The 25087-nt window shown below is 47.1% G+C and overlaps 1 long non-coding RNA gene across 1 annotated transcript in view; it reads left to right on the plus strand.

Annotated features, from left to right (window-relative positions):
- The first annotated feature begins 1711 nt into the window (after positions 1 to 1711).
- The window catches only part of LOC131508974 (uncharacterized), a 36844-nt gene continuing 13468 nt past the window's right edge, over positions 1712 to 25087 (plus strand). The window contains exons 1-3 of the long non-coding RNA XR_009260240.1: positions 1712 to 2105; positions 2771 to 2876; positions 23977 to 24118. This is a non-coding gene — a long non-coding RNA (uncharacterized LOC131508974). The remainder of the gene's footprint in view (positions 2106 to 2770; positions 2877 to 23976; positions 24119 to 25087) is intronic.

Consider the following 25087-nt stretch of genomic DNA (forward strand, 5'->3'; position numbering starts at 1 on the left):
AATGGCATCCGTGTGAGTCAACCCCCAGTGCCTGGAGCCAGGAAGCACCCTCCTTAGTGCGTGACAGACTTGCCTCAGCAGCTCCAGTTGAGAAAGAACCAGCCAGCAGCAGTGGGATGGGGTCGCCCACCCACCGCTTCTGCCCCTGAGAAGCCTCTGCCTTCACTGCTCCCTAACAAGGCAGGGTCTCTGCCCCGGATAAGGGCATCCATCCATCTACTACCTATTCAACCACAAGCTCTTTGAGGGCAGAGCTGGACCCTCAGTCCCTATCTCCCAGAGTCTGACATAGGCCTGTGCAGAGAAAGGACATGGGCATTTCCAGGAAGCTTTTTTCTGCTCATGACTTCTTCCTTTTTTTTTTTTTTTTTTTTAATGGGGGGGGGGGGGTGAGTGAGCAAGAGGCAGAGGCAGAGCCCAAAGCGGGGCTTGAGCTCACCCAAAGCAGGGCTCAAACTCCCAAACCATGACATCATGACCTGAGCTGAAGTCGGATGCTTAACCGACTGAACCACCCAGGTGCTCCCATGACATATCTCTTTCATTTGTCCTTGGTGGCACAAGAACCCAGAGCTGATCTGGGAATCAGAACTCCTAGGTCTAACCTGTTCTGCTCTCTGCGTCAGCTGCCCCATGTGTGAACCCCACAGTGGCTGTGGTGGAGGAAGATGGGCTGGGCCCCTCGGCTGGCCAGCACACCCCACACCCGCTGGAGGCTCCCTCCACCACTGCTTTCAGAAGCCTGTGGAGACGTGGCCAACTCCACAGTCAAAGAGCTGTGTCCCTTGAAGTGCTTCCAGTTAACATTTCCTCTCCGGAGGAGATAAACAGCAGGCCTGGTGACATCAGTGTAGCCACCTAGGGCTTAAAGCGGGAGGACTGTTCAGGGGCTCCTCTAAATTCGGGCTTGTGCTTGGTGCTCCTCTATCAGCAACACTATCTCTCACCTTCACAACAGCCTCTAGGGGTGGGGGAGCAGATATTACTGTCGAGATTTTATCCACGAGAAGATGGAGACTGAGAAAACTTATTTGGCTTGCCCAAGATTTCATAGCTACCATGTGAGAGCCAGAATTAAACTTCAAGCTTCTGGCTCTGTTCTGTGAGCTGCATACACTAGGGAAGAAAGGTCCCCCAACACGGGTCTCTTCTCTGGCTCCCCGGGACTCTGAAGGCAGGAGCGAGGGGACAGTTGCTCAATGTGAACCTCAAGGACGGGGATGTTCCCCCATATTCTACACCTCCCTACAATCCGCCATTTGTTCACTCATCAAATATTAAGTACTACCTCGAACCAAGCACAATAGCGCCCCCCCCCCATCCGCAGGGGATATGTTCCAAGACCCCCAGCGGATGCCTGAAACTGCGGGTAATACCGAACCCTATATAAACTATGGTTTTTCCTATACATACCTACCCATAACAAAGTTAAACTTACGAATTAGGTGCAGTAAGAAATCAGCAATAATAATACAAAGAACATGTGTAACAATATACCGTAATAAAAATTAGGCGGATGTTATGTCTCAAAATATCTTACTGTATTCACTCACCCTTCCCGTTCCCGTGATCACGCGAGATAGTAAGGTGCTGGAGGGATGAGAGGAAGTGAGGTGATGACGTCACACTGTGACGTAGAATGAGGCTACCATTGACCTTCGGCAGATTCGTCAGGACGATCTTCTGCTGCCCGAGCGAAGCTGACAACAGGTAGCAGAAACCCGGGAAAGCGAAACCGAAGATGGGGGACGGGTACCACTGCATTGTGCTAGGAGCCGGCCACAAAGATGCAATAACCTCTGGGCGGGAAGTGTGAAAAAGTTTCAGCCTAAAATGGAATCGGAGAAGAGGAAATGCAGAATCTCACGCATGCGCCCTCAGAAGGATATGCCCGCTCTGAGCCTGATTATGCAAGACCGACGCTTCTCTCCTGACCAATGAACTTCCGCCAAGAATCCCTCCCCGTCCTCAAGCCAATGAACTTACAGCCTGGACTCTGGCGGAACTCCCCACTTTGCGTTCCTTGCGAGTAAATACTCCAAAACGCTCGAGGGACTGGCTTGTGGCTTGCTGCGGTCCGCGTTTCCCGTGTTACTCAAACTCTGGTAATTCGAGAGTGCCTCAATTTACCTTTTCATTTAGATTGATGGAAAAGACAGCTGGTAATCAGCTAATGACAAGAAAGCCTGAGCCATGGGGGCCAGGGTGGCATTCTCGGAAGAAGTACATTTCAGGGGAGACCTGAGCGTGAATAAGAGTTACCCAAGTCACAGCAGAAGGCACCTCATCATCCAGGGAGAAATCTTTAGCACGCTGTTGGATATAAGAGAGGTATAGACTGCATAGAAGACATTTGAAAATTATTAGCCTAGGAAAAGATGACATTAGCCTTCCCATGCCCAGTATCCACCAGTCTCCCAAAGAGACAGACTCTAAGAGTAGCATGCAAACAATTTCTAAATAAGTTCCTTATTTGCAGTTCTAATCAGTTGGTCCCAGTAAGCGCTTTTCATATGGAAATTGGCTAACATTCTGCCTGGAGTTGGCCATCTCTCCCTTCTGCCCTCATCCCCACCTGGACTAGGTTTGCCTCTGTCTTACTCTACTCTGTCCCGCTCCCTCAGGCCAGTAGAAGATCCTCCCATCAAGAGCAGCCTTTCTCACCCCTGTGGCTCCCTCTAACCAACATCCTGGTTCTCTCCTTCCTTTTCTGGGCCAAGCATGTTCCTACTACTCTCACATCCCTGTTCTCCTCTGGTCTGTATTGCAGGAAGACGGACTCCTGCAAGCTGTGTTCCCCACCCGTCGGCTGAGAACCAGTTTCCAAACAGGGCTGTCCAGTGAAATTGGGGAGCAGGAGAAAGAAAGAAACCAAGGTATTTGTCCCCCTTCTCTCTGCTCTGATTGGGGCTTCCAGCAGGAGCTTCACTTCCTTGGTATTTTCAGATCCTCTCAAGCACCCCTAACATGATTCTGGTTCCCACTAGGTAGTCCTTTATAATGCCAAGTCCCAAAAGGAAGCTATTGCTCCTGGCCAGTGGTACACCCGACCCCACCTTTGTCCTTCAGTCTCAAGGGCAGTAGCAGCTCCCAGTTAAGCCCCTCTGGCTTCCTGGCCACCCTCTGGCTTTTCTGCAATTCCAACAATCCTGTAACTAGCGACCTGCATTGTGTTCCCTGTATTGCTTCTCAAACTTTTTGGTTTTAGGATTCCTTTATATTCTTAAATATCGTTGGTGATATTTATAATAAGATATATTTAGTCTACATCCCCATCCTTGCGACAGAGCTCCTAAAACCCTCGGAATTTCCTAAGTGATGAGAGTTATCAAGGTGTCTTTTGTTATGTTAATGAGATGGCTCCGTGAAAGCTCCTAGGAAGGGGGACTGGTTGCCAGGACAACCAAGGTTGTATTTAGAGGGCTGGAACTTTCAGTCCCACCCCTCTAACCTCCAGAGAGGGGATAGGGGCTGTATATTGAAATCAGTCACCAACAGCCAATGACTTGCATGCTTATGTGAAGAACCCTTTATAAAAACCCCAAAAACAGGGGCACCTGGGTGGCTCAGTCGGTTGAGCGGCCGACTTCGGCTCAGGTCATGATCTCGCGGTCCGTGAGTTCGAGCCCCGCGTCGGGCTCTGTGCTGACAGCTCAGAGCCTGGAGCCTGTTTCAGATTCTGTGTCTCCCTCTCTCTGACCCTCCCCTGTTCATGCTCGGTCTCTCTCTGTCTCAAAAATAAATAAACGTTAAAAAAAAATTAAAAAAAAAAAAAAACCCAAAAACAGGGACGGTAGGGCTTCCACATTGGTGAACAGGTGGAGCCTGAGGACAGTGCCATGCTGAGACAGCCCTATGCAGCTCTAACGTCTAACTGCCAGTTATACCCTTTTATAATATACCAATAATCTAGTGAGTGAAATGTTTCTCCGACTTCTGTGAGCCACTCCAGCAAATTAATTGAATACAAGGAGGGGATTGGAACAGGTGACAACCTAGGCTTGTGATTGGGATCTGAAGGGGTGAAGGGAGGTAGGGGCAGTCTTGTAAGGCTGAGCCTTTAACCTGTGGGATCTGATTTCCATCTCCAGGTAGACAGTGTCAGAATTGAGTTGAATTGTAGGAGACCCAGCTGGTATCAGAGAATCGTTTGGTGGTTGGGGAAAACACACACACACACACTGGAATTGGGTGCAGGGTCTTATGTTAAAGATACTAAATAGCTGGATTCTATGTACTGCTATTGGTCATATTAGAAGTTAAAACAGGGGCACCTGGGTGACTCAGTCGCTTGAGTGTTGACTTCTGCTCCAGTCATGATTTCGCAGTTCTTGAGTTTAGGCCCCACATCGGGCTCGGTGCTGTCAGCACAGAGCCTGCTTCAGATCCTGTCCCCCTCTGTCCCCCTGTCTCTGTCCGTCCCCCGCTTGTGCTCTCTCAAAAATAAATAAAAAATAATTAAAAAATTAAATTAATTAAAAAATTAAATAATCTAAAAATAATTAAAAAAAAAAAGATGGGAATGCAAGCTGGTGCAGCCACTCTGGAAAACAGTACGGAGGTTCCTCAAAAAACTAAAAATAGAACTACCCTACGACCCAGCAATTGCACTACTAGGCATTTATCCAAGGGATACAGGTGTGCTGTTTCGAAGGGACACATGCACCCCAATGTTTATAGCAGCACTATCAACAATAGCCAAAGTATGGAAAGAGCCCAAATGTCCATCGATGGATGAATGGATAAAGAAGATGTGGTATATACATATACAATGGAGTATTACTCGGCAATCAAAAAGAAGGAAATCTTGCCATTTGCAACTACGTGAGTGGAACTGGAGGGTATTCTGCTAAGTGAAATTAGTCAGTCAGAGAAAGACAAAAATCATATGACTTCACTCATATGAGGACTTTAAGTGACAAAACAGATGAACATAAGGGAAGGGAAGCAAAAATAATATAAAAACAGGGAGGGGGACAAAACATAAGACTCTTAAATATGGAGAACAAACAGAGGATTACTGGAGGGGTTGTGGGAGGGGGATGGGGTAAATGGGTAAGGGGCACTAAGGAATCTACTCCTGAAATCATTGTTGCACTATATGCTAACTAATTTGGATGTAATTTAAAAAAAAAAAAAAATTAAAAGTATTTCCTTTAAGATCAGGAACAGGGCAAAATGCTCACTTCTATTCAGCCTACTACTGGAAATGCTAGCCAGAACCATTAAGCAAGAGAAAGAAATAAAACAAAATTAGAAAGGAAGACATAAAATTACCTCTGCACATGAAATGATGGTATATGTAGAAAACCCTAAAGAGTCCATTCAAAAAAATGTCAGAACTACTAAATGAATTAATTCATCAAGGTAGCAGGATACAAAGTCAACAAAAATGAGTTGTATTTCTATGTATAAACAATTAACAACCTGAAGGAAATAACAAAAGAACAATTCTATTTATAATACCATCAAAAAATAATAAAATACTTAGGAATGAACTTAGCCAAGGAGACGAGAGACTTGTAAAATAAAAACTACAAAACATTGTTAAAAGAAATTAAAGAAGATATAAATATATAGGAGCACATCTCATGTTTATATTCATGGATGGTTAAAATATTAAATGTCAACTATTAATATACCAAAGTGATCTGCAGATTTCAATGTAATCCCTATCATACTCACAATAGCCTTATGAGCAGGTACAGTTATTCCTATTTTAATGAGGAGGAAACTAGGCAGTGGAAGGCCAAATTAATAATTGGATGCCACATGGACAAATGCAAGATGTGAATCAGCAGTGTGACTAGAATCTCTGTTTTTATATTACATTCCCTCCTATTGAATAAACCATTGCTTGTAGAGAATTCTCCAGAGTCACAGGGTAAGAGAATTTGCAAAGCTGTATATATATTTTGCTTTTGTATTATTTTCTTATTCAGCTAGACTGTATATTTCACCCAATCTTTGCATCACATGAAGTTCCATGATGTTCAGTTCCGGGAAATACTGCTCAGTTTTCTGTTTCCTTGGTTATTTTATAATTTTGGATTTTTAATTATTTGTAGTAGGATTTTTAATCTAGTGAGACTTTCTCTAACTTTATCTATGGGAATCTTTTGCATTTACTTTTTGTCAGTTGCTCCTGGCTGCTGACAAACTTAGAATTCAAGAATTCAAGAACCATTTAACATCATTTTACTAATGTGATCTTCCTTGCATGTTGTGAATGCCAAAATAAACAATTTTCCTTTTTCAGCTACTTTTGCTAGTCTAGGGTATTTTTCTCAACATTTTCATTGAAGCTATCTTCTAGGGTCCAGTATTAAACCCTAGTATTCTTAATTACTACAACTAGAAACGCCCCAAGTGTGACTATAGCTTGAGAGTTATCTTGCAATTTTTGGTTCAGATTTTATTTTTATTTTTTTGGCCTCTGGGGATTTTTCTTATTCTTCTACGGGCACAGTGTTGCATTAACAAATGCTTTCTACATTTTCATAGCAGTTAGAGGTGTTTTGTGTCAAGAATTTTCTCAGAGCATCTGTCTTGGCTTACCAATGGAAAAACCTGTCCAGGTACTCTCTACTTTCTGCCAGTATAATAAACAAAGATCTTTGAGCTTTTAAGTTCCTAAAAGAAACCGTAACACTCTGAAAGGAGAAAGATGTAAAAGTCTGTAAGATACAAAGATATAAAAAGATATAAAATTTTGAGAACAAGGAAAATTCTGCAGTGTGGCCACAATTTCATAAATCAATAAGGAGGTAATCAAAATACCTCAATGAAGTGAGAAAATGTTTGTGTCGCTTATATCAAAGATGGATTTTTATGACCAATAAAAGCGATTTCTTTTTTAAGTGTGAAACCATTTGTAACCTCTGAAATCAATTGTTTTACTTTGGCTATGTAAAGAATTTCATTATAAAGTACTATAAAGTAAAAATTTCTCATAAAAAACATTAAAAAAAGAAAGTAAAACAAAAAAATTAGTATAGACTCATTTAAATTAAAAATAAACCCATTCCACGTTAACGTAAATAACATTTTTATTTTTAAAAATTATAAAAACCGGCACCTGCTTGGCTCAGTTGGTTAATCCCCCGACTTCAGCTCAGGTCACGATCTCAGGGTTCATGGGTTCAAGCCCTGCTTCAGCCACTCTGCTGTCAGAGCCCCCTTCGGATCCCCTCTCTCTCACACACTCACTCTCTCTCTCTCAGTGTGTGTCTCTCTCTATTTGCCCTTTCCCTGCTCACACCTGCGCACGCACGTGCTGTCTCTCTCAAAAATAAACATTAAACTATAAAAACAAAAATATACTTGTGAACAGAGTGGCATTGTTTTACATGTCTGCAAATCTCTTCCTTGTCTGGATGAATAAAGGAATAGCTGGATTCTCATATCTGCTTCTGCATTCGATCTACCGTGATATGTTGTTTGGACTGAAATGTGAGGAAATTCTGGCCTCACTCAGATTTGCCATTGAGAATGGGTATAGTATTTTCATAGTCTTTGCTGATACTTGTGGGTATTGTTCTTTGATACCATACCAAAACTCAACAAGTGGTATACTTCAAAGTAACTTGCAGTGTGGAACTTGAAAATACATTGTTGAGGGGCGCCTGGGTGGCGCAGTCGGTTAAGCGTCCGACTTCAGCCAGGTCACGATCTCACGGTCCGTGAGTTCGAGCCCGGCGTCAGGCTCTGGGCTGATGGCTCGGAGCCTGGAGCCTGTTTCCGATTCTGTGTCTCCCTCTCTCTCTGCCCCTCCCCCGTTCATGCTCTGTCTCTCTCTGTCCCAAAAATAAATAAAAAACGTTGAAAAAAAAAAAAGAAAATACATTGTTGAAATTTTGTACTCTGTTACAATGATACATTAGTCTCTTGAGTTTTGAATGGATCTTTGTCTCCGCGGTTTTGCAATCTCATGTATTGATCATTTAAAAAATACTGGTGTGGGGGGGAGGGGAGCCTGGATGGCTCAGTCAGTTAAGCCTCCAGCTTCAGCTCAGCTCATGATCTCGCAGTTCATGAGTTCAAGCCCTATGTTGGACTTTCTCCTGGCAGCACAGAGCCTGCTCGGGATCCTCTGTCCCCCTCTCTGCCCCTCTGCCGCTTACATTCTCTCTCCCTCTCTCTCTCAAAAAAGAAATAAACTTTTAAAAATATATATTGGTGGGGTGTCCGGCTGACTTAGTTGATAGAACATGTGACTCTTGATCTCAGGGTCATGAGTTCAAGCCCCACATTGGATGTGTAGCCTGCTTAAATATACATATACACATATATGTATGTATGTATATATATATGTGTGTATATATATATATATATATATATACACACATATATATGTACAGATAGATAGATAGATAGATATAGATTCAGTAAATCATAAAAATCTTCCAGGTGAGGGAGAGCCCATTTCATATAATATCAAAGGCCACATTCATTAATATGAACACCAATCCCATCAAAAAAGTCTTTAAGTATTGGATAGCTGTCAAGCTCACAAAGGTGCTTTCCAAACCAGAGGTGGTTTGGAAACAAGGTTTCCAAAATTCTAATTTCTAAAATTTTTTTTTAACGTTTATTTATTTTTGAGACAGAGAGAGACAGAGCATGAATGGGGGAGGGTCAGAGAGAGAGAGGGAGACACAGAATCTGAAACAGGCTCCAGGCTCCGAGCTGTCAGCACAGAGCCGGACGCTGGGCCCGAACTCATGAACCACGAGATCATGACCTGAGCTGAAGTCGGCCGCTTAACCGACTGAGCCACCCAGGCGCGCCCCCCCCCCCCCCCCCCCCGCCAAATTCTAATTTCTACTTTAAAGCTGAAGTTTTATAATTGGCAACAAACAATTACTATCAGTTGTTTTCATTGTAGTCACAGTCTCACTTTGATCACTCAAAAATAACTGCAGAATATCCAAGTGTAATAAAAAAATTGTCATTCTCTAAAGTAAAAAAAAATATATATATAGGATTCTATGAAGAAAGCAGTTAGTTCAGTTGACAAATCAAAAAACTCGCACATGCTTTTTCCTTAAAACAACCTTCATACTTCAATAGGCACTAGCAGTGTTTTATGCCCACTTCCTATATCAACACTCAGAACGATAAAATAAAAAAAAAAAAAAAAAAATCATGAGTTAAGTGGGGCACCTGCGTGGCTCAGTCAGTTAAGCATCTGACTGTCGGTTTTGCCTCAGGTCATGATCTCACAGTTCATGAGATCGAATCCTGCATTGGGCTCTGGGCTGACAGGGCAGAGCCTGTTTGGGATTCTCTCTGTCTGTCTGTCTGTCTGTCTCTGTCCCTCCCCTGCACACACACTCTCTCTCTCAAAATAAATAAAAATAAACATTTTTAAAAATCATAGGTTAAGGTTTAATAAAATTAATACCTTTTACAGCTTCATCAAAAACATTCTTAAGTGAAACTGACCTCCCCCCCCCCCCACCACCACCATGTGCCCAATGATGAAGAATACTGTAACTCCTCCCATTTGGTGCTACTGCCTTGACTGATGGATGCTAAGTCCCCAGACTGACAGCATTCTGACATTTTTTAAATGCTTATTTATTTATTTTGAGGGTGGGGAGGAGCAGAGAGAGAGAGAGAGAGAGAGAGAGAGAGGGAATCCCAAGCAGGCTCCGTGCCGTCTAAACAGAACCTGATGACTCAGGGCTCGATCCTACAAACCACGAGATCATGACCTAAACTGAAATCAAGAGTGGGACGCTTAACCAACTGATCTGCCCAGGTGCCCTGCATTCTGACGTTTTGGAAACTTCTTTTTTTTTTTTTTTTTTTTTTTTTTAACATTTATTTATTTTTTGAGACAGAGAGAGACAGAGCATGAACGGGGGAGGGTCAGAGAGAGGGAGACACAGAATCTGAAACAGGCTCCAGGCTCTGAGCTGTCAGCACAGAGCCCGACGCGGGGCTCGAACTCACGGACCGCGAGATCATGACCTGAGCCAAAGTCGGCCGCTTAACCGACTGAGCCACCCAGGCGCCCCAGGAAACTTCTTTACAAAACTTTTTTCTTCACCGATGGGCTAGTATTTTCCATTTGCCCCTCCAGATTCACTCTGCACCCTGAGCCCCAAGAGGCTGACACATAGGGACCATGCGAATGGACTTTCCCTCTGGCTTCTGGGCAGATGCAGCCAGTGGGGAGCCCCAGCCAGAGATGGAAAGATGGGAAGGAGGAGACTGGGATATTTTTCCTCAGGCTCCCCCTCTCTCGGGTCACTGCGGGCTGCCCGCATTCCTGTGAGGGAGCCCTTCCGTACAGCTGTCTCCCCACATTCTCTCCCTTTTCCCTTCGATCCACAGAGTGGTAATGGCTCCCAGCTCCTGCTATTCCAGGGGTACTGTGCCCTCTCTTGTTGCTTTCTCCTACCCCTGCCCACCTGTTATAAAGTCATTTATTCAACTCTCTTCAGTAATCTTTGTGTGTGGCCTCATTTTCCTGCAGAGACCCTGACACGCCATTAACACTCCCCAACGTGTGACACCTGACACTCCCCAACGTCATGGTCCAGGCTGTCACCATTGCTTCTCTAGCCAATCCTTGCCTTTCTGCTAATGGCTCTTTCCTTTCTCACCTACCTGCAGGGCCACCAGCTTTATAAATGTTCCACTCCTCCTTTGCTTACTCACCCCTCTCTTCAGACATTCCTCCTTCACCTTTCGTCTGGGCCATATATATGAGAAGAGGGATTGATGGATAGATAGAGAGATAGACAGAGACACCGACACAAATAATAGCACATGAAGCACCATCCTGCTTTTTAAATGGTCATTATGTACGATTCCTTTAAAACTAACATCATGAATACCCACAAAGGAGTGACCCAGCTTCCATCTGAAGTTCCTTTTGTACCATCTTGCTCACAGCCCTCTCTATCCTCTACCTCAAGGCCACAAGGTGAAGATTTTTTTAATTTTTAACTTTTTAATTTTTATTTTTTTAAGTTTAAAAAAAATTCTTTATTTTGAGAGAGACAGAGAGAGCATGCAAGCAAGGGAGGGGCACAGAGAGAATGGGACAGAGGATCCCAAGCAGGCTCCCTGGTGACAGCAGAGGGGCCAGTGTGGGGCTTGAACTCACAATCCGTGAGATCATGACCTGAGCCCAAGTCTGACACTTATCTGACTGAGCCACCCAGGTGCCCATTTTTTATTTTTCAAATGTTTACTTATTTATTTGGATGGGGGCAGGGGGCAAGAGGGAGAGAGAATCCCAAACAGGCTCCACACTGTCAGCACAGAGCCCGACGCGGGGCTCGATACCACAGACTGTGAGATCATGACCCGAGCCAAACTCAAAAGTCAGATGCTTAACCAACTGAGCCACCCAGACACACCTAGGTTTTTTTGTTTTGTTTTTGTTTTATCTTACTTTTCAGAGTATCTTCAGTGCCTTTGTATGCATCCCTAAACAACTATTTTTTTTTTTTAATGTTTATTCTTGAGAGATCGAGAGCACAAGCTGGAAAGGGGCAGGGAGAGACAGGGACACAAAATCAGACATAGGCTCCAGGCTCCCAGCTGTCAGCACAGAGCCTGACTTGCGTCTTGAACTCACAGACTGTGAGATCATGACCTGAGCTGATACTGGATGCTTAACGGACTGAGCCACCCAGGCAACTTTTTTTACTAAACAACTATTTTTTAAGTTTAGTATGGTTTTGAAGTCAGTTACGTTTTTTCTTTTTGCTAGTCTCCTGTCAGGACAAGCAGGCTATGCCAAACCATAATTTCCAGTCACAGCTCAGGACTGTCAGGGGCTCCTCCTTGGCACTTCTGAGCTACTTCTTACTTGTGAGGCTGTGACCTTAAACGTAGGACTGAAGTGGAAGGAGCATGGACAATACCACATCACTTCTGCCACATCCCATTGGTCAGGACTCCTATGGCCAAACCTAGCGGCAAGAGTGTCTGGGAAATGTAGTCTTGCTACGCGCCTAGGCAAAATGAAGTGGGACTTAGAGAACACGTTGTGTTGTCTCTGCCTCTCCAATGTAACTCATGCTCCCAATGAGGGTATTTACTCCTTAAAGATATGTGTCCTGTTCAGTATAACTTTATTCCTCTCCTAGAAAGCACTAAATGCATTTTAACTGACTATTCAATCGTGGACCCATGGAAAAGACCATTCTCTGTTACTTCACACTCCAGTGTCACTAAAACTTGGGCATCATCTTTCGTCTCTGTCGCCTCTGTAATTTTGTAATGTATTTCCTAGGCCCTAGGAAACAATTGCCTGTCTACTGACTTTAGACTTTATGTGAGGATACAAAGTTTGACCTGTAAACAGCAGACACTCTTCAGATAGAGCACAGAGATAAGGGGAAGTCTGAGAGGCAGAATAATAGGGCAGAAATAGTCCTGGACTAGCAGTCAAGTCTGAAGTGTTTAGGAAGCGGAGATGTATCACATTAGTCATAAACACAGGGCTTGAATTCAGGGTTTTATGAGCTGAGAGGATGAAAGTCTGAAAGATGAGGACCCACATTGTACGTTTGTTGTAAGGATTAAATGAAATAGCACAAATAAAGTACTTAGCACAATACTTGTCAAACTGTAAAAATTAACAAGTGGTAGTTGATGTGGGAAACCAAGGCAGAAGGAAAAGGGAGATCAAATTAAATTTCCTTATAACCTGCAGCCCACTGACAACTACTTGAGGCAGACAGAATATATTCCTTACTGTCTTAAAGCTTTGCTAGAGGGAAAAACAACCTTAGGTTGACAATAGCTAGGCCTCCAGGATCCTGGGAGTCCTCTTTGGAAAATTTCCCTTGCCTTTACCCCTGCCCCAATTCCCAAGTATATAATGAGTCACTCCTCACAATCCTGGGGCAGCTCTTTCTGCCCAAGGGTCCTGTTCCCATGCTTTAATAAAACCACCGTTCTTGGTCTCAGGTGAGCGTCCCACTCTTGATCTTAGCTCAGGTCATGATCTCATGGCTCGTGGGTTCAAGCCCTATGTCAGGCTTTGCACTAACAGCACAGAGCTTGCTTGGGATTCTCTCCCTCTCTCTCTGCACCTCCCCTGCTCACTCTCTCCCTCTCTCTCAAATAAATAAACATTAGAAATAACCAAAAAACCTCAGTTCTCTGGACCTAAGGAGTGTGGGCATTGGAGGAGCAGGGCTCTTGTGCAAAGAGCACAGAAAGGGGTCTGCAGGTCTCCCCTTTCAGAAAGTAAGGCAGGCAATTAGGGCTGTCACCATCTCTCTACCCAAAACTCCCTCCTGCCTCCTGTGGCTCCCCTGGGTTAAAAAAAAAAAAATGCTTTAAAAAATAATTTTTTTTGATGTTTACTTATTTTTGAGAGAGAGCACAAGTGGGGGAGGGGCAGAGAGAGGGGGACAGAGGATCTGAGCTGGGCTCTGCACTAACAGCAGCAGCAAGCCTGATGTGGAGCTCAAACTCACAAAAGGCGGGATCATGACCTGAGCCCAAGTCAGACACTCAACCAACTGAGCCACCCCCCAAAAAAGTTTTAGAACTGCAGGGGGCTTTCCCTAACCTTGGGCTCCCCAGCTTTCTGTTCCAGGAAACTTCTTTTTTTTTTTTTTAAGTAATCTCTACACCCAATATGAGGCTTAAACTCACAACCCCGAGATCAAGAGTCACATGCTCTACAAACTAGCCAGCCAGGTGCCCCATTTCCCAGGAAACTTCCAAACACGGTACCTGAGCATTGCCCAGCACTAAATCACTGCAGCCTGGAGCATGAGACCAAACACTTGGCCTCATTCGTTCGGTCATTAATTATGATACACCAGGCACTAAGTGCTAGGGCACAGTTAGGTGAAGAAACTAGTCTCTGCCCTCCTTCCATTCAAGTTGGGAAGGCAACACAAAATAGGCAATTAATTTCAGGTTGTAATCAGTATCACAAAGAAAAACCAGGTCGTAATGGGGTCACTAGGGTGGTTGAGAGGGACTTGTTCATCCACGTCACCCTCTCCCGGGCTAAGATGCAGGGGCTGCCAGCTGGGATGGAGAGAGGTATAGATAGGGAAAGTGAGAACAAAAGAGAAGGAAGGGTACAAGGAAAAGAGACTGGCTCATGGAGGGGCAGGGCCCATCCTGGTTAGCTGAGCCCTTTTAGGAGCCAAAAGCTGCTGGTGGCCCAGGGCCCTGGCTTTCCTGGTGCTCACCTTGAGTTCATACCCTCTGCCTCCAGGCTTTTTCCAGGGGCCCTCCTGTCCCCAAGTGTGAGAAGGGAGATGATTCATTTTCAGAAGTACCAAATAAAAGCTGTGCTGTTCAGTTAACAGTAAGTCTACAACCTGCTGGACGTATGTACAAACCACCCCCAACGGTGGAGTCCTAAACCTTTTTATACACTTTATACACTTAACTTTATACCTTAACTTAACACTATACCTTTATACACTTAACTTCCTGGTTCTTCTCCTGATTCAAGGGCTATTTTCGTGGGCTTTGCAATGAACATGCGCCATAGAAGAAAGGGAGGAGGGACTGGAAGTCTCAGGGTCACCTCAGGGAATGTACATTTGTTCCGATCAGACTACTTGTTGCCTTACGTGGGCATAGGAGACTTCCAGGAAAGGCCGAAACCTCTGGAGCACTCAGCCAATGAGGAACCAGGGGAGGGACCTGCGTGCTAGGAGATAAATTACCTGCTGTGACTGCCCTGGATGTGCCTCTCCATCAGACACCTGCTCTTGCAGGAATTTTGATTAAAGCCTGGCTTCACTGTGCTCCGAGTCTCGGCGTTCCTCCTTTGATTGGGCTTGTTTCACATACCAAGGTTGTGAGTTTGTAACGGCCTGGGAGTGGCCCCAGGGGAGGCCTCTGAAGGAGACAGCTGGACACCCCAAGTGTGACCGCCAAACATCTTGGTGCCCCAAGATGACCTGGTTGGAATCATTGGTTTCTGATGGAAGGGTGGAAGCAGAACAGCTTTTCCCTGAAAATCACGTGGCCCCTGGAGGCAGCTGTCATTTTGATGGGGCTGTGTATGCAAGACTCTCCTGGGGCTGCCTGTCTAGGAGCTCAGGAAACATGAGCCCCAGGGAGCGGGGAGTCACCACTTCGTGACAGCCACAGCAGCCCAGCCTGGAACTAAGAGCAGACACCAGGAGGACTGACTCAGGACTGCTCTGGAGACAGGGGCAGCAGCCAGGAGAAACTCAGGCCTCAGCCTTCCCAGGTGCCCCACAGCTTGCTCCCAGAAGGCCACTGACCCATCTCTACCCTGCAATACCCCAGTCCACCATGTAGGCCCCCTTGTCCATGAAGGACAACCCTCCTGGGTTTCCATCCAGGAGATCAAGAATTCTCTCCTGGATGGGAATCATGTGCTCACTCATAAATACTGAGCCTTCTATGTGGCAACAGATACCAAAAAAGGAAAGAAAACAATCCTTCTTTTAAGGAGATCACAATCTCCTAGAGCAGATTAGGAACTAAGCATGAGGAGTGCCGGGCATATGTGCGCGTGTAAATGTAAGAGTGTGTGTGTGTGTGTGCGCGCGCGCGCGTGTGTGTATGTGTGTGTGTCACATATGACACTGCAAGCCCATGAGAGGCCACCTCACCCAGCCTGGGCCTTTTGAAAAAAAAATTTTTTTTTTCAACGTTTTTTTTTTATTTATTTTTGGGACAGAGAGAGACAGAGCATGAACGGGGGAGGGGCAGAGAGAGGGAGACACAGAATCGGAAACAGGCTCCAGGCTCCGAGCCATCAGCCCGGAGCCCGACGCGGGGCTCGAACTCACGGACCGCGAGATCGTGACCTGGCTGAAGTCGGACGCTTAACCGACTGCGCCACCCAGGCGCCCCCAGCCTGGGCCTTTTGGAGGGATGAATGGAACCTGCTGGGCTGAGTGCAAGAGTCCTTCAAGGGAGCAAAGAAGTAGGGGATCAACGTGTCCACCGAGTGAAAATGGGGAATGCATGGATGCCTCCTCAATATACTTACGCTAAATAAACATCAGCCATAACTTGCTTCCCGATTTTATTTGAACCAGGGCTTCTGCAGACCCACCACGTCTGCAGACAATACACCATTAGCCATGCTTGCAAGTGGCAAAACAGTCCTGTCCCCTTTTGTTATCAAATTTTTGGTGGGGGAGTCATGAGAGAGAAGTATGAGAAGTTTCAAATGCGACAAAAGCTCTCCAGGATGAAAGTAGGGTGACAATTGTCCCAATTTTAGCCCCAAATGTTCTGCATCCTGGGAAATCCTTGGTCCCAGGGAATCCAGGACAATGGGTCACCCTAAAAGAGACAGTGCAAAAGGGACAGGAAATCAGGGACCTGGCTAGCTGGTCAGTTAACCACCTTGGGGAAGGGAGGGTTGGCTGCAGGTGATGGAGAGGGTGTGTCTATATGTGATGGAGGAAACGCTTCTCCTTTGGTAGCATTAACCCCACCTCTCTCCCCACCCTCGTTGTCACCCCATTCTGAATGCTCCTGGGCAGACTCCAGACAGCAGCCCCCCAACAGTGCTTCCTGACCTCTCAATAACCCCTTGGGGGCGCACAATGGGCTTGCATCCCTCTTAGACAGAAACAACATGCCTGGCATTGTCCCTGGTCTTATAGCAAGCCCCAGTGGAGTTGGGCTTTGGCAATGTCTCCAAGCAGCTATCTTTAACCCGTTCCTGCCCAGGACACATGGACCCCCTTGCTCACATTCTGTGCCCCTGCTACAGCCTTGAACCCTGACTGATGGCCCATGGGGGGAGGGGGATGATGTCCAGGCAGCTTGAGCTACGGACACTATGACTCTTCGAGTCTTCTCCTCTGAAAGGAGACATCTGACCTCCCCCCCACCCCAGCCAAGGCAGGGTCAGGAGGAGCAGCAATGTTGTTCCACTGATGCCACGCGTCTACCAGACCCCACGTCTACCCGAAAGCCACCAGTCACGCTCAATGCCGCCTCTGTTGCGAGGTTGCTCGTGAAAAGCCCCTGTGTTGTGGCTCCTGGCTCCAGTGAGGTCTTCGATACAAGGTCTCCATTCATGCCACGCTGGCCCTCCTCGGCTGCACAGGCAGCCCCTGCTCCCTGAGGAAAGCTGCCTGGGGTACAGGGTGGATCTTCCCCTCAGCTTCCACAAAGGCCAAGCACATACTGCCTGTATTCCCTCCCTCCACCCAGCACCGCCTTCCATCTGCCTTCTGGGAAACCCTGACACAGGTGCAGAGAAGCAGGGCAGGAATGGACACCACAGTGGGTCCTGGAGAGCCTGTACCTCTCCGTTAACACCCATCCAAGCTCCTGGCTGCCACAAAACGTCAATGAGAGGACACACACAACGAAACATACAAAGGAAGCATACAAACTGTCTGAAAGGGATCTACCTCTAGAGACTGAATGGACAGTCCGCTCTGGGGAATGGGGCAACTTTATTGGTTGGAGAGCTGGTTGACTGGCTTTTTGAAGCTTATGGAGCATGGTGAGTCCTGTAGTATTCTGTAGGGCATTCACACTCCAAGCAATGGAAGACAGCAGTGGTTCTCAAACATGAGCATGCACCAGAATCATCTGGAAGGCTTGGTACAGCGCAGATGGCTGGACTACCCACCAGAGACAGTGGTTCATCAGGCCTGGGGTGGAGCCTGGGAATTTGCATTCTTACCAAGTTCCCAGGAGATGCGGATGCTGTGGTCAGAGGACCTCTCTGTAAGAACCATCATAATAGGGATACCTGGTGGTTCAGTCGGTTGACAGTCCAACACTTGGTCTCAGCTCAGGTCTTATCTCATGGTTCTGAGTTCAAGTCCTGCATTGAGCTCCATGCTGGGCATAGAGTCTACTTAAAAAATAATAAAAAGTAAGAACCATCACAATAGGGTCTCCCCTGTTAAAAAAAAAAAAGAGAGAGAGAGACAATAGGCCCAAAATGGAGTCACCTGTGCTAAGGCCGATGTCACCTAACCAAACTGCTGTTTCAGCCTTTCCCAGGAATGTAATTTTAACCAGTCAGTCTGGAATTTCCTGGTCAACACCAGTGAAGAAATCTCCCTGACAGACTCCCAGCATGCTCCAAAGGAAGGTGACCTTGCCTGAAACAATCTACTCCTTGCTGGAATCACTACCTTGCCCTGATTCTTTCTGCCTATAAGTTTTCCCTTTTGTACAGCTTCTTGGAGCTCCTTTCCACTTGCTGGATGGGATGCTGCCGATTCATGAATCATTGAATAAAGCCAGTAAGATCTTTACACGTATTCACTTGAATTTTGTTTTTTAACACCCCTGACCTCAAGATTATAAATCATTTGAGTTCCCAAAGGCAGTTCCAAAGCAAAAAGTACCCACAAATGCAGTGCAGACTAAATACATCCAAACTGAGGGGATTTGGGGGAAAAAGAGGTAGACATGTATTGAGCACGTATTACAATGTTCTCATCATCTCACATGATCATCATAAAGTCCTATATGGTGGGTAATCATTTCCCAACTTCACAGATGAGGGAAGAGAAAGGCTCAAGGTCCATCCTTTCCCCAAGGATAAGTAAGGGTGTCAGGCTACTCAGCGCTCTGAGGCCAGGCCTGCCTGAATGAGGGGAGGTGGGGTTTGTCAGAGGAGCTTCCTAGAGGAAAAGGAACTCAAGCTGGATGGTGAATGTGATGGGCAGTGAAGAGGGGAGGAGAGTTGGTGAAATGCCATGTTGAAATGGGGGACAGGAGGAGGGGAAGGGAGGTGCCCTCCATATTGGATGGGATAAGAGTCAAGGAGGTAAGAACAGACTGTTTGGGGAGAGGGGTGGGATAAATGGCAGGAGAGGGTGGCCCTGTTGAGGAGCAGTGAGAGGTGAGTTGTAGAGACTGGGAAGAGGGGACCCTGGGCTGCTGTCAGACCTTGAGTGCCACACCAAGACCACTGAGCCTGATACAGTGGTCAGCAGGTGCTCCTGAGTGTTCTAACATTGGCAATGGCATTGATGTGGGAAACAAAAGCAGAATTTAAAAAATAAAATTCCCTTATAACTTACAGCCCATTGACAAGTCTTTGAGACAGGCAGAGTGACATTCCTCTAGGAGCTCAGCTGCCCCCATGACGACACTTTGCTAAGGGGTAAAAGGCAATCTAACAGTATCCTGACCCCCAGAATCCTGTAAGTCTGCTTTAACATATAAAAACTCCTTTGGAAACTTCCTTTATCTCTACCCCCCAAGATATATGTTGGTAATCATCCTCAAAGCTTAAGCCTCACTGATATCCATCTGAAGGGTCTCATGACTGAGCTTTTACTAAACAGCAATAAATGACCTTTTCCTAACAGCAGCTAGCCCCTCAGGGTCCTGGAAACCTTGTTGCCAAAATTCCTTAGAGACTTAATGGGATCCCTAACCTCCTCTCAACCTGAAGGTATATAATCAGTCACTCTTCACAACCCCAGTGCAGCTCTTTCTGCCTGTGGGTCCTGGTGCTGTGCTTTAATAAAACCACCCTTTTGCACCAAAGAGGTCAAGAATTCTTCCTTGCCCATCGGCTCCGAACCTCAACACTCCAAACCACATCAGCATGACTAGGCTAGGGCATGAGGAAAGCTGGGGAGCTAGGCGCATGCCAGCAGGGAGCAAGGAGAGAGCCTGCAGTCAGCCTACCAAGTTGTAGTTCAGGGCAGTCAGTGAACAAGGTTATTCCCTAATATTGCCATCTGATAAGTGGAACAGTCCATGTAGGACTGTGCAACCCAATGTGGGTTTTTGGTTTTTTGTTTTTTGGTTTTTTTAGATTTTATTTTTAAGTCATCTCTACCCCAACATGGGGGTCGAACTTACAACCCCGAGATCAAAAGTCACATGCTCCACCAACTAAGCCAGCCAGACGCCCCCTGTGCAATCCAATGTTACCACTGCCACGCCACCCCCTCAAGATTTTCTATAGGTTGTTATCTTCTGTTTTTTCTCACCTTCTGATGGGTCACAGTGACCCCCAAAGAACGCAGCATTCTGCAGGGAAAGAAAAGGAAATTAGTGGTAAATAAATGGGCACAGTGCGGCCAGCAGACATTTCCCCAGACTGCCAAGGGCCTCAGGACCGTGAGTTGTCCCTGTCTGTGTTTCAAAGGTGTCTTAAAATGAGAATTCCGTGGGCTCTTTCCCAGTCTCTTTCTTCACTCCTCATGACGTCCTGGAAGCTTATTCCCTTTTGGTCAGCCTCCAAAGGCAAAGGAGAAACAAAAGAACCCTGAGCCGAATGAGGCTCCTTTCAAAGGCCCTCCCTCAGAAAGTGAGGACATTCTCATTGCCCTGGAGTGGGTGAGGTGCCTGGGTCTCCCCAACCCGCCATCACAGCAGTTACCCTCCTGCTGGCGGGGGGGGGGGGGGGGGGGGAGGGGGGGCAGGCAAGCAGGGGAGCCTGTGGGCTGCCCCCCGCCGTGTCCCTTCACCAGGCCCACCCACTACCTGGGTTCACGGAGGTATCTTCTTACAGGAGCACAAGAGCAGGAGGCTTAGCAGGGAGATTCCTAATTTCATTTGTCCTCAGATCCAATCTTTTAGCGAGTGGGCAGCAGGCCAGGCCAGGCCCATAGAAGAAAGCCACCATTCCCATCGTGGTGCTGGTGGAGCCGAGCCAGAGGGTGGGGGAGACGCTGTTTGCAAGAGGCACTTTGGAAATTCCTCACATTTTTTGGCTTTTGTCTCTGGGCATTGAGATGGAGATCCACGTTTGACTCTACCCAGAGCTCTGGGACTCTCCTTTGCATTCAAAAGGAAGCTCCTAGCTGAGAGCAGAAAGAATTTGGTGGCTGTTTTCTCATCTCAATGACCAATTGAGTCATTTGGGGGTAGGGGGTACAGCAGAGAGATCGGTTTTCTTTTGCTGCTTCTTTACTACATTTCCTTCTCTCTCACCTCTGGCCCCAGCGCCAGGCCCAAGTCCCAAGTGATGTAAGTGTGACACCTTTTCAGAGAAGAGCTGCCCTCTTGTGCTCTCAGGGCTCCATGGGAACATCAGAGGCACCTGCACGCCACCGGAAGATCTGACTGGGAGCCAGGACGCCTGGGTACCGAGGACTCTGCAAGACCCCAAGCAAACCATTGCAGACTTGAACACCTGGTTCCTGCCCCCTCCCGACGTGGACAGGAGTTTGGTCCTATCCTCCCATTTCCCATCCCAGTAGTGGTCAGGGAGGGTTGGATGTAAGACCGTTAATGAGGGACGGGGATGCCAGAGCAAGGCTCCATGAAAACAATGGCCAGAATCCCCCGTAGGCCTGTAATTTCAGAGTTCCACATTCCTCTCTGTCCAGCAAGGCTCCTGCAGTTGTTGTGAAGGAAGATCCCTGAATTACCAGTTTGGGAGCCTGTTCTTTCGTTCTCCCGCTGAACTGGCGCCCCTCTCCCATCAGATGCCACTTTGCAAATCAACTGATTCGCAAGCAGCAGGGTGGGAGGAAGAGAGGAAGCAGGGAGCCTCCATGCTGTGACGAAGGTCACTCTGTGCTCCTGAATGCCATCAATTAGCTTCTCCTCCGTTCATTCTCTTCCTGAGTCTGTCAAAATCACCTACTCTTGGAAGGACTCAAGTCACTGTATCTCCTTTATGACCGAAATTAAGTCTTCATCAAGAATAACTGGCCCAAAGGAGGGGAGACCCTACAGATAAAATGAAGCAGAAGCTTCTGTGACAGTTTCCCAGTGGTTTCTCAGAGACACTCGTCCCTACTGTCAAGTTTTGTCCCCACCAGCCCAACCGCACTGACTTGAAAGTCAGAACTCCCTCCAGAAAGTTAAAAGAAAACTGATGTAGGGGCAGCAGCCATTGATGAAGAGTGCGCCAGGCCACCATAACTCACTGCAGGACCTCAGGGAGTCACTTAACCTCTGAGCTTCAGGCCTCTCTGAAAAATGAATGGGTTGGCAAGATCTCCAATGTCCCTGGCAGACGTGACAGCCTAAAGCTTGAGTGTGAGCTCCACATCCTACCCAGGGAGCAACTCATCCATTTCCCCTTGCTGGCTGTTGAGGTGCTGGCCCTGCCCCAAGGGACTGGCTGTGGCTGGAACCCACACCCTTCGTGGTCTCAACACCCCTCTGGGTGCCTGTGCAGTGAGAACCACAGGCAGACAACAGCCACCCTTCTGGGCATCATGGGCGCTCCAGCCCAGACTGGTCATTTCTCCAGACTCTGAGTCTTCCAGGGCTTTTGGGGGGGCGGGGGGGGGGGACTTCTGAATGGTGGGTCACAGACTAAGCAGACTCTTGGAACTCATCTGGATTCTTGCAACTTCTCCAAAAGCGTGTCTACTCCTACTTTTTTTTTTCCTTTCCAACTTCAAGAAACACATTTTCTTGTGAAAAGGGATTACACTGCATTGGTAGCCACAGCACTGCACCCTCTCCTCTCCCGAAGATGAGGCGAGCAACTGCTCTGCCATGACATCCTGGGCATCCACAAAGATGGCCCTTTTTTCCCCTTTGCGCTGGATGCCTCCACCTTCTGTGTGAAGGGATGAGGCAGCCTTCACTTGCACCAGACTAGGTCCGCTTCAGCCACAAGCTCTCTTCAGATCTCTGCTTGTGTCAGTGCATGTGGGTGTGCCCAAGTGAGTGTTGTGTCTCTCACTCTCTGTGTATCTCTCAGGGTTTGGATCTCTCTATGTCTCTTAGCGTTGCAGGATTTCCTACCTCAATACCTGGCGTTCGTTTTCTCGCCACTTGGAAGAACAAAGAGGTGGACATAAAATGAGCAGCAGGCAAAAGTTTAGTAGAGCATAAGATGACTAAGAATAGGATGAAAGTTCTCTTTAAAGAGAGGGGGCAGGGGTGCCTGGGTGGCTCAGTCATTTGAGCGTCTGACTTCAGCTCAGGTCATAATCTCCCAGTCTGTGGGTTCGAGCCTCACATCGGACTCTGTGCGGACAGCTCAGAGGCTGGAGCCTGCTTGGGATTCTGTGTCTCCCTCTCTCTCTGCCCCTGCCCCACTCATGCTCTGTCTCTCTCCCTCTCTCAAAAATAAATAAAAACATTAAATAAATAAATACAGAAAGAAAGAAAGAAAGAAAGAAAGAAAGAAAGAAAGAAAGAAAGAAAGAAAGAGAAAGAAAGGAAAGAAAGAAAGAAAGAAAGAAAGAAAGAAAGAAAGAAAGAAAGAAAGAAAGAAAGAAAGAAAGAAAGAAAAAGAAAGCGGGGGGCATTCGAGGTGAATACCCATGGACTGTAGGCAAGGGTCCTTGTCTTATAGGGTTCTGGTCAGCACCCCCCTTTTTCTCCCTCATTCCTTCTGAGGCTCTACCCTTATTGGTTGGATAACTCTAGGTGCTGGGTTGTCCATGCCTGATCGGCTCGACTCAGTTGTGTGAGGAATCAGACTATGGTCATGCTGTCCCTTGTATAACATAAGTTTTATGGTTTACTTATTTTTAGTTAGGTATTTTGATTGTCAGGTTCCTGAGGGGAACCTGAAGGGAGGAGGTGGTGTCTGTTACATTCTTAAGAGGAACCTTACCCCCAAGGGGTTCGCTGTGGTCCCTGCTCCCAGTATTGTTCCAAAATACGTGTTTTTCCCACCCATGGACCTCAGGTCCCAACTTTTCCCTGCCTATTTTATCGTATCTTTGTCTATCATATTAGCGTTCTGTCTTTCACTCTGTCCGTGTGTGTGTGTGTGTGTGTGTGTGTGTGTGTGTGTGTGTGTGTGTCTCCCTGGCATCTCTGCACACGTCTCCTCTGGGTCAATGTGCAGGCGGTCCCGTGGAGGCATCCTATTTTCTCCTTCCACTCAGTGCCCAACTTCTCAAGTGTTTTCTACAGGTAACCAGTTGTGGGCCCCCAAAACCAGCCTCTGTTCTACACCTGTGTCCCCGCAGAGGCCAGAGTCAGCACAACCAACCTCCCTCCGAAAACACAAGGATAAGGTCCAAAGTACTGATGCGCGACGCACATTTTACACGGATGACGGGGAGAGATGGTATCCGCCATTCAGTCAAGCTTCCTTGAGACGTTTTTTTTTTCTCTCTCCAGAATTCCTCTGAAAGCATCACTTCATCACGTGGTTTACATCGGACGGAGGAGCAGGCCCCGAAGACCTGCCGCAAGGGCAGCCCCCTTGCTGTGCGGCACCCTGTGAGCCGGGGCGTGTGGGCCACAGCTGATTGGACCAAGGGTGAGCACCTGACCCGAGCGCTGCCCCTCTATTGGTCAGCCAGCCTCCTAGAGGTAACCAGGCCGAGGGGCTCGCGAAACCTGAGCCTATACTTTGGGAATTCGGGTCCATGTAGAGGGAGCGGGAGTGAGGGCGTTGTCAGTGAGAGAAGCAGAATGAGGAGGAAAGAAAATCGAGAACAAAGAGAGATTGAGATAGGTCCGTGGCAGAGTAGGATTGAGTAGGGCCAAGCGCTCCTTCTGGCAAGAAGCTGCAGATCCAGGGCCGTGTGAAGTCCTGGAGGCGCTATCACCATGCACCTTGCATCCCTGGTGCCTATCTTGGCCACCAGCCAGCCTCAGTGAGGTCCCCATACAGCTTGTTACAGGGGCCTGTGTGCATTCCTGAAACACCTGCTCCCCAGAACCACACCCCGTGTGTCTTCATACAGGTTAGGAGTACTGCTCGCTGGGGGCTCTGGTGCCCTTCCTGGAGTTATAATCTGTGAAACTGAGGCCTTGGGGGGAAGTGTGCCTTGATTCACTATTTCCAGATTTCAAGGTTGGGAGGGACCACCACCGAGAGGCTTTCCTCCCCCATCGTGTCCTTCCAAGACCCTCAGTGAGGACACTTCTTCCGCATTGTCCGGTCAAGAGAAATTCCAGATCTCTGTGTTTGGGTGGTGAGGACCATTCACAAGCACCCACTATTTGGTTGGGTCCCCATGAGTCCCCTCCACCCAATGTGTTCACTCTGCCTGGGCCATACAGTACAAGGGGAGTGAGTGAAACTGGAGAAGAATGTGTGGAAGTTTGTGGCTTTCATCTCTTAAACAAATAGCAAATTCCTCCAGGCCAACGCTGCAGGCATTAAACAATGATGTGTTCGGGAAGGCTCTAAGGCGTTACCTTAGCAACGCCCAGGCTGTTTTCAGGCAAGATCTCATTAAAGAGGAAAAAGAACAAAAATAATAAAGGGACGAGTCTGGAT

The sequence above is a fragment of the Neofelis nebulosa genome, chromosome 4 (genome assembly GCF_028018385.1).
Source record: "Neofelis nebulosa isolate mNeoNeb1 chromosome 4, mNeoNeb1.pri, whole genome shotgun sequence".
NCBI lineage: Eukaryota > Metazoa > Chordata > Mammalia > Carnivora > Felidae > Neofelis > Neofelis nebulosa.